The sequence below is a fragment of the Arachis hypogaea genome, chromosome 11, assembly GCF_003086295.3.
Source record: "Arachis hypogaea cultivar Tifrunner chromosome 11, arahy.Tifrunner.gnm2.J5K5, whole genome shotgun sequence".
Classification (NCBI taxonomy): domain Eukaryota; kingdom Viridiplantae; phylum Streptophyta; class Magnoliopsida; order Fabales; family Fabaceae; genus Arachis; species Arachis hypogaea.
This window is the reverse complement of record NC_092046.1, coordinates 51,589,577-51,600,053: the sequence shown is the minus strand read 5'-3', so window position 1 is coordinate 51,600,053 and position 10,477 is coordinate 51,589,577. Positions and strand designations below refer to the sequence as shown.

Genomic DNA, 10,477 nt, shown 5'->3' with positions numbered 1-10,477 from the left:
TTCAAGTTGTTCTTGATAAACCTTCTTGATTGATCTTCATATTATATTGTTTTGTGTTGTATGGTGTTTTTCATATGCATTCTTGAATTCTTAGTGTCTAAGCATTAAAGATTTCTAAGTTTGGTGTCTTGCATGTTTTCTTTGCATAAAAAATTTTTCAAAAATAAGTTCTTGGTGTTCATCTTGATCTTCAAAGTGTTCTTGGTGCTCATCTTGACATTCATAGCATTCTTACATGCTTTCATCATTTTGATCTAAAAATTTTCATGCATTGAGTCTTTTTCATGTTTTTCTCTTTCATCATTGAAAATTCAAAAAAAAAATATCTTCCCCTTTTTCACTCATAAATTTCAAAAATTTGGATTGACTTTTTTCAAAAAAATTTTAAAAATCTAGTTGTTTTTATGAGTCAAATCAAATTTTCAATTTAAAAATCTTATATTTTTTAAAATCTTTTTCAAAAATCAAATCTTTTTCATTTTTCTTAGTTATTTTCGAAAATTTTAAATATATTTTTCAAAAATCTTTTTCTTATCTTTATCACATAATTTTTAAAAATAACATCATCAATTAATGTTTTGATTCAAAAATTTCAACCTTGTTACTTGCTTATTAAGAAAGATTCAAACTTTAAGTTCTAGAATCATATCTTGTGATTTTTTGTGAATCAAGTCATTAATTATAATTTTAAAAATCAAATCTTTTTCAAAACTAATTTCAATCATATCTTTTCAAAAATATCTTTTTATCTTATCTTTTTCAAAATCATATCTTTTTCAAAAATTTGATTTTAAAATATCTTTTCTAACTTCTTATCTTCTTATCTTTTCAAAATTGATTTTCAAATTTGTTTCAACTAACTAACTAACTTTTTGTTTGTTTCTTATCTTTTTCAAAACTACCTAACTAACCCTCTCTCTCTAATTTTCGAAAATATCTCCCTCTTTTTCAAAAATTCTTTTTAATTAACTAATTGTTTCAAAATTCAATTTTAATTTATTTCTTCTTTTAATTTTCGAAAATCACTAACCATTTTTCAAAAATAATTTTCGAAAATTCTCTTTCTCTCTCATCTCCTTCTATTTATTTATTCATCTACTAACACTTCTCTTCATCTCACATCTCTGCTCTCCTCACCCTTGTGTTTCTTTCCTTACATTACATTCTTTTCTTCTTCTTTTCTTCTACTCACACAGGGACCTCTATACTGTGGTAAAAAGGATCCCTATTATTATTTTTCTGTTCCCTCTTTTTCATATGAGCAGGAGCAAGGACAAGAATATTCTTGTTGAAGCAGAACTGCAAGTTTTATGGACTTCCATCTGAAGATCCTTTTCAGTTCTTAACTGAATTTTTGCAGATCTGTGATACTGTTAAGACTAATGGAGTAGATCCTGAAGTCTACAGGCTCATGCTTTTCCCTTTTACTGTAAGAGACAGAGCTAGAGTGTGGTTGGACTCTCAACCCAAAGATAGCCTGAACTCTTGGGATAAGCTGGTCACGGCTTTCTTAGCCAAGTTCTTTCCTCCTCAAAAGCTGAGCAAGCTTAGAGTGGATGTTCAAACCTTCAGACAGAAAGAAGGTGAATCCCTCTATGAAGCTTGGGAGAGATACAAGCAACTGACCAAAAAGTGTCCTTCTGACATGCTTTCAGAATGGACCATCCTGGATATATTCTATGATGGTCTGTCTGAATTAGCTAAAATGTCATTGGATACTTCTGCAGGTGGATCCATTCACCTAAAGAAAACGCCTGCAGATGCTCAAGAACTCATTGACATGGTTGCTAATAACCAGTTCATGTACACTTCTGAGAGGAATCCTGTGAGTAATGGGACGCCTCAGAAGAAGGGAGTTCTTGAAATTGATACTCTGAATGCCATATTGGCTCAGAATAAAATATTGACTCAGCAAGTCAATATGATTTCTCAGAGTCTGAATGGAATGCAAGCTGCATCCAACAGTACTCAAGAGGCATCTTCTGGAGAAGAAGCTTATGATCCTGAAAACCCTGCAATAGCAGAGGTGAATTACATGGGTGAACCATATGGAAACACCTATAATCCCTCATGGAGAAATCACCCAAATCTCTCATGGAAGGATCAACAAAAGCCTCAACAAGGCTTTAATAATGGTGGAAGAAACAGGTTTAGCAATAGCAAGCCTTTTCCATCATCCACTCAGCAACAGACAGAGAACTCTGAACAAAATACTTCTAATTTAGCAAACTTAGTCTCTGATCTATCTAAGGTCACTGTGAGTTTCATGAATGAAACAAGGTCCTCCATTAGAAATTTGGAAGCACAAGTGGGCCAGCTGAGTAAAAGGACCACTGAAACCCCTCTTAGTACTCTCCCAAGCAATACAGAAGAAAATCCAAAAGGAGAGTGCAAGGCCATTGAAATGACCATCATGGCCGAAACCACAAAAGAGGAGGAGGACGTGAATCCCAGTGAGGAAGACCTCCTGGGACGTCCAGTGATCAACAAGGAGTTTCCTTCTAAGGAACCAAAGGAATCTGACACTCATCTAGAGACCATAGAGATTCCATTGAACCTTCTTACGCCCTTCATGAGCTCTGATGAGTATTCTTCTTCTGAAGAGAATAAGGATGTTACTGAAGAGCAAGTTGCCAAGTTCCTTGGTGCAATCATGAAGCTGAATGCCAATTTATTTGGTAAAGAGACTTGGGGAGATGAACCTCCCCTGTTCACCAATGAACTAAATACATTGGATCAACTGAGATTTCCTCAGAAGAAACAGGATCCTGGAAAGTTCCTAATACCTTGCACCATAGGCACCATGACCTTTGAAAAGGCTCTATGTGATCTGGGGTCAGGAATAAACCTCATGCCACTCTCTGTAATGGAGAAACTGGGAATCTTTGAGGTACAAGCTGCTAAAATCTCATTAGAGATGGCAGACAATTCCAGAAAACAGGCTTATGGACAAGTAGAGGACATATTAGTAAAGGTTGAAGGCCTTTACACCCTTGCTGATTTCATAATCCTAGATAATGGGAAGGATGAGGATGAATCCATCATCCTTGGAAGACCCTTCCTAGCCACAGCAAGAGCTGTGATTGATGTTAACAGAGGTGAACTAGTCTTTCAATTGAATGAGGACTCCCTTGAGTTTAAAACTCAAGGACATCCTTCTGTAAACATGGAAAAGAGGCACAGTAAGCTTCTCTCAAAATAGAGTCAACCAGAGCCCCCACAGTCAAACTCTAAGTTTGGTATTGGGAGGCCACAACTAAACTCTAAGTTTGGTGTTGAACTCCCATATCCAAACTCTAAGTTTGGTGTTGGGGAGTCTCAACAATGCTCTGAACATCTGTGAGGCTCCATGAGAGCCCACTGTCAAGCTATTGACATTAAAGAAGTGCTTGTTAGGAGGCAACCCAATTTTTATTTAATTATATTTTTTATTAGTTATATGTCTTCATAGGTTCATGATCATGTGGAGTCACAAAAATAACTGGAAAAATTGATGAAAAATCAAAAACAGCATTAAAAATAGCACACCCTAGAGGAGGAGTTCACTGGCGTTCAAACGCCAGTAAGGAGCATCTGGCTGGCGTTCAACGCCAGAACAGAGCATGGATCTGGCGCTGAACGCCAGAAACAAGCATAGAACTGGCGTTCAACGCCAGAAACATGCTGCATCTGGGCGTTGAATGCCCAGAACAAGTATCAGTTCGGCGTTTAAACGCCAGAATTGCATGCAAAGGCATTTTACATGCCTAATTGGTGCAGGGATGTAAATCCTTGACACCTCAAGATCTGTGGACCTCACAGGATCATCTCAGAATCTGTGGATCCCACAGAATCCCCACCTTCCCTCCTCATAATCCTAGATTCTTCCACATCTTCTTCTTCATCTATTCTTTCTTCTCTTGCTCGAGGGCGAGCAAAATTCTAAGTTTGGTGTGGTAAAAGCATAAGCTTTTTGTTTTTCCATAACCATTGATGGTACCTAAGGCCAGAGAAACCTCCAAAAAAAAAAGAGAAAAAGAAGAGAAAAGGGAAGACAAAAGCTTCCATAGCTCAGTGGTAGAACATTTGACTGCAAATCAAGAGATCCCTGAGATACCTCTAGGGTACATTTTCCTCCACATAATTATTGGGAGCAACTGAGGATAGAAATACCAAAAATCACTAAGGAGGAGCAACAAAGACAAGGAAGAGACATAGAGGAGCTCAAAAGCACCATTGGTTCTTCAAGAAGAGAAAGACGCCATCCTCACTAAGGTGGACTCATTCCTTAATCTCCTTGTCTATTTATTCCTATTTTTCGATTTTTGAGCTTTATGTTTATTTATATTTGTGTCTTACTACATGATCATTAGTGTCTAAGTGTCTATGCCTTAAAGTAAGTTAATATGAATCCATCACCTCTCTTAAATGAAAAATGTTTTAATTCAAAAGAACAAGAAGTACATGAGTTTCGAATTTATCCTTGAAATTAGTTTAATTATATTGATGTGGTGACAATACTTTTTGTTTTCTGAATAAATGCTTGAACAGTGCATATGTCTTTTGAAGTTGTTGTTTAAGAATGTTAAATATGTTGGCTCTTGAAAGAATGATGACAAGGAAACATGTTATTTGATAATCTGAAAAATCATAAAAATGATTCTTGAAGCAAGAAAAAGCAGCAAAGAACAAAGCTTGCAGAAAAAAAAAGAGAAAAAAAATAGAAAGAAAAAGCACGCAGAAAAAGTCAAAAGCTCTTAAAACCAAAAGGCAAGAGCAAAAAGCCAATAGCCCTTAAAACCAAAAGGCAAGGGTAATAAAAAGGATCCCAAGGCTTTGAGCATCAGTGGATAGGAGGGCCTAAAGGAATAAAATCCTGGCCTAAGCGGCTAAACCAAGCTGTCCCTAACCATGTGCTTGTGGCGTGAAGGTGTCAAGTGAAAACTTTGAGACTGAGCGGTTAAAGTCAAGGTCCAAAGCAAAAGAAGAGTGTGCTTAAGAACCCTGGACACCTCTAATTGGGGACTTTAGCAAAGCTGAGTCACAATCTGAAAAGGTTCACCCAGTTATGTGTCTGTGGCATTTATGTATCCGGTGGTAATACTGGAAAACAAAGTGCCTAGGGCCACGGCCAAGACTCATAAAGTAGCTGTGTTCAAGAATCAACATACTGAACTAGGAGAATCAATAACACTATCTGAACTCTGAGTTCCTATAGATGCCAATCATTCTGAACTTCAATGGATAAAGCGAGATGCCAAAACTATTCAAGAGGCAAAAAGCTACAAGTCCCGCTCATCTGATTGGAGCTATGTTTCATTGATAGTTTGGAATTTATAGTATATTCTCTTCTTTTTATCCTATTTGATTTTCAGTTGCTTGGGGACAAGCAACAGTTTAAGTTTGGTGTTGTGATGAGCGGATAATTTATACGCTTTTTGGCATTGTTTTTAGTATGTTTTTAGTAGGATCTAGTTACTTTTAGGGATGTTTTTATTAGTTTTTATGCTAAATTCACATTTATGGACTTTACTATGAGTTTGTGTATTTTTCTATGATTTCAGGTATTTTCTGGCTGAAATTGAGGGACTTGAGCAAAAATCAGATTCAGAGGTAGATGAAGGACTGCTGATGTTGTTGGATTCTGACCTCCCTGCACTCAAAGTGGATTTTCTGGAGCTACAGATCTCAAAATGGCACGCTTCCAATTGCGTTAGAAAGTAGACATCCAGGGCTTTCCATCAATATATAATAGTTCATACTTTGGTCAAGTTTAGATGACGCAAAATGAAGTTGAACGCCAGTTCTACGCTGCAGTCTGGAGTTAAACGCCAGAAACATGTCACAAGCCAGAGTTAAACGCCAGAAATATGTTACAAACTGGCGTTCAACTCCAAGAATGACCTCTCCATGGGGAAACTTTAAGCTCAGCCCAAGCACACACCAAATGGGCCCCGGAAGTGGATTTATGCATCAATTACTTACTTCTGTAAACCCTAGTAACTAGTTTAGTATAAATAGAACTTTTTACTATTGTATTAGATCATCTTGGGACGTCTGGTTCTTAGATCATGAGGGCTGGCCATTCAGCCATGCCTGAACCTTTCACTTATGTATTTTCAAATGGTAGAGTTTCTGCACTCCATAGATTAAGGTGTGGAGCTCTGCTGTTCCTCATGAATTAATGCAAAGTACTACTGTTTTTCTATTCCATTCAACTTATTCCGCTTCTAAGATATTCATTCGCACTTCAATATGAATGTGATGAACGTGACAATCATCATCATTCTCCCACGAACGCGTGCCTGACAACCACTTCCGTTCCACCTTAGATTGAATGAGTATCTCTTGGATCTCTTAATCAGAATCTTCGTGGTATAAGCTAGATTGATGGTGGCATTCATGAGAGTCCGGAAAGTCTAAACCTTGTCTGTGGTATTCCGAGTAGGACTCTGGGATTGAATGACTGTGACGAACTTCAAACTCGGGAGTGCTGGGCGTAGTGACAGACGCAAAAGGAGGGTGAATCCTATTCCAGTATGATCGAGAACCTCAGATGATTAGCCGTGCTGTGACAGAGCATTTGGACCATTTTCACAAGAGGATGGGATGCAGCCATTGACCACGGTGATGCCTCCAAATGATTAGCCATGCAGTGACAGCTCATCGGACCATTTTCACAGAGAGAATGAAAAGTAGCCATTGACAACGGTGATGCCCTTACATAAAGCCAACCATGGAAAGGAGTAAGATTGATTGGATGAAGACAGCAGGAAAGCAGAAGTTCAGAGGAACGAACGCATCTCCATACACTTATCTGAAATTCTCACCAATGATATACATAAGTATTTCTATCTTTATTTTCTGTTTATTTATTATTTATTTTCGAAAACTCCATAATCAATTATTATCCGCCTGACTGAGATTTACAAGATGACCATAGCTTGCTTCATACCAACAATCTCCGTGGGATCGACCCTTACTCACGTAAGGTTTTATTACTTGGACGACCCATTGCACTTGCTGGTTAGTTGTATCGAAGTTGTGAATGAAAAATGATTTATTAAGACGTGCGTACAGAGTTTTTGGCGCCGTTGTCTGAGATCACAATTTCGTGCACCAAGCATCATCCAAGCTCTGTGCCCAATCCTTTCTACGAGTACTTACAGTCTGTTCCAGGATCCTTTTTAGTTCTCTGTTAGAAACTTCAGCTTTCCCATTTGTCTGTGGATGATATGGAGTCGCCACCTTGTTGCAAATCCCATACCGGACCATGGCAGAGTAAAGCTATTTGTTGCAAATGTGAGTGCCCCATGGCAGAGTAAAGCTGTTTATTGCAGAAGCTTGTCATGCCTTTGCCCTAGTACTACACCAATGGCGTGATCACTGGCATCACACATTAATTCGAATGGTAATATCCAGTCTGGTGCAGAGATAATTGGTGCTGTGACCAGCTTAGCTTTCAGAGTTTCAAACGCCTGCAGACATTCTGTGTCAAACACAAATGGCGTGTCAGCAGCTAGCAGGTTGCTTAGAGGTTTTGCAATTTTTGAAAAATCCTTTATAAACCTCCTATAGAATCCTGCATGCCCCAGAAAGCTTCTGATTGCCTTAACATTGGCAGGTGGTGGTAATTTTTCAATTACCTTTATTTTAGCTTGATCCACCTCTATTCCCTTGTTTGAAATTTTATGCCCAAGGACAATCCCTTCAGTCACCATAAAGTGACATTTTTCCCAGTTTAAATCCAGGTTGGTCTCTTGGCATCTTTTCAAAACCAATGTCAGGTGATCAAGACAGGAGCTGAATGAGTCTCCATATACTGAGAAGTCATCCATGAAGACTTCCAAAAATTTTTCCACCATATCAGAGAAAATAGAGAGCATGCATCTCTAAAAAGTTGCAGGCGCATTACACAGCCCAAATGGCATCCTTCTGTAAGCAAACACTCCAGATGGACATGTGAATGCTGTTTTCTCTTGATCCTGGGAATCTACTGCAATTTGGTTGTAGCCTGAATAGCCATCCAAAAAACAGTAATAATCATGACCTGCTAGTCTTTCTAGCATCTAGTCTATGAATGGTAAAGGAAAATGATCCTTTCTGGTGGCTGTATTGAGCCTTCTGTAGTCAATACACATGCGCCACCCTGTAACTGTTCTTGTAGGAACTAGTTCATTTTTTTCATTATGAACCACTGTCATGCCTCCCTTTTTGGGGACAACTTGGACAGGACTTACCCAGAGGCTATCAGAAATAGGATAAATAAGCCTCCAGTAATTTGGTGACCTCTTTCTGCACCACTTCCTTCATGGCTGGATTTAGCCACCTCTGTGGTTGAACCACTAGCTTAGCATTGTCCTCCAATAAGATCTTGTGCATGCATCTAGCTGGGCTTATGCCCTTAAGGTCACCTATGGACCACTCAAGAACTGTTTTGTGTGTCCTTAGCACTTGAATTAGAGAAAATAAGGATTTTAAAAGAAAAATTTTTCCTAATCTAAGCAACAAAATAAACCGTCAGTTGTCCAAACTCGAACAATCCCCGGCAACGGCGCCAAAAACTTGGTGCACAAATTGTGAATCACACTTTTCACAACTCGTACCACTAACCAACAAGTGCACTGGGTCGTCCAAGTAATACCTTACGTGAGTAAGGGTCGATCCCACGGAGATTGTTGGTTTGAAGCAAGCTATGGTTATCTTGCAACTCTTAGTCAGGATATTAAATTGTGGTTATCAGTTGACTTGCAAATGAACAAGAAAGCATGAATTAACGGTTACTTGTTATGCAGTAATGGAGAATGTGTTGGGGTTTTAGAGATGCTTTATCCTCTGAATTTCAGCTTTTCTCTTGTATTCCTCTTCCTTCATGCATGCAAAAGTGCAAAGTTCCTTCCATGGTAAGCTGTGTGTTGGTGGATCACCGTTGTCAATGGCTACCATCCATCCTCTCAGCGAAAAGGGTCCACGTGCGCTGTCACTATGCGACTAATCATCTGTCGGTTCCCACTCATGCTGGAATAGGATCCATTGATCCTTTTGCGTCTATCACTACGCCCAACACTCACGAGTTTGAAGCTCGTCACAACCATCCAATCCCAGAATCCTACTCGGAATACCACAAACAAGGTTTAGACTTTCCGGATTCTCATGAATGCTGCCATCAATCTAGCTTATACCACAAAGATTCTGATTAAGGAATCTAAGAGATACTCATTCAATCTGATGTAGAACGGAGGTGGTTGTCAGACACACGTTCATGGATTGAGGAAGGTGATGAGTGTCACGGATCATCACCTTCTCTATAATTAAGCACGAATGAATATCTTAGATAGGAACACGCATGTTTGAATGGAAAACAGAAATAGTTGCATTAATTCATCGAAACACAGCAGAGCTCCTCACCCCCAACAATGGAGTTTAGAGACCCATGCCGTCAATGATTATAAAGTTCAGATCTAAACTGTCATGAGGTACAAAATAAATTTCTAAAAGTTGTTTAAATACTAAACTAGTAACCTTGGTTTACAGAAAACGAGTAAACTATGATAGATAGTGCAGAAATCCACTTCTGGGGCCCACTTGGTGTGTGCTGGGGCTGAGACTTAAGCTTCTCATGTGCCTGGGCTGTTTTGGGCGTTCAACGCCAGGTTGTAACCTGTTTCTGGCGTTGAACTCCAACTTGTAACCTGTTTCTGGCGCTGGACGCCAGACTGCAACATGGAATTAGAGTTGAACGCCAGTTTACGTCATCTATCCTTGAGAAAAGTATGGACTATTATATATTTCTGGAAAGCCCTGGATGTCTACTTTCCAACGCAATTAGAAGCGCGCCAATTGGACTCCTGTAGCTCCTGAAAATTTATTCCGAGTGCTGAGAGGTCAGAATCCAACAGCATCAGCAGTCCTTTTTCAGCCTGAATCAGATTTTTGCTCAGCTCCCTCAATTTCAGCCAGAAAATACCTGAAATTACAGAAAACACACAAACTCATAGTAAAGTCCAGAAATATAAATTTGCCTAAAAACTAATAAAAGTATACTAAAAACTAACCAAATCATACTAAAAACTATATGAAATTAACCCCAAAAAGCGTATAAAATATCCGCTCATCAGGCCCTATTTTGACCCAGTTTTCGGCCCAAAACAGCAGACTAGAGCCAAAGAACATGCAGAAATCAAGGACACATTCATTCTACACAATTTTAGTTTTAGATCTAGTTTTACTCCTCCTCTAGGTTTTCTCTCTACACATTCATAGTTCTTAGGATTTTTAGTTTTCTCTAGCTTTTTGCATTGGGATATTGAGAAGAGCTATTACCTCATCAAGACTTCGTCATTCTAGTTCGTTTTCTTTACTTGACTTACTCTTCCATGTTCTTTGCTTTGTTTAATTTTACCATTGGAATATTTTTAGGATTATTTAATACAAGGATCACTTTTATTTTTAATTGATTATTTTTAATTTTTATTTACAATGTCTTTCTTTAATTCCT

The 10,477-nt window shown here is 38.4% G+C and overlaps 1 non-coding gene across 1 annotated transcript; it reads right to left on the bottom strand.

The window, feature by feature from the left end:
• Nucleotides 1-1,543: 1,543 nt before the first annotated feature.
• On the bottom strand, nucleotides 1,544-1,651 carry LOC112724494 (small nucleolar RNA R71). The gene has a single exon (XR_003163654.1). It is a non-coding gene; the product is annotated as a small nucleolar RNA R71 (small nucleolar RNA).
• Between the last annotated feature and the right edge of the window lie 8,826 nt (nucleotides 1,652-10,477).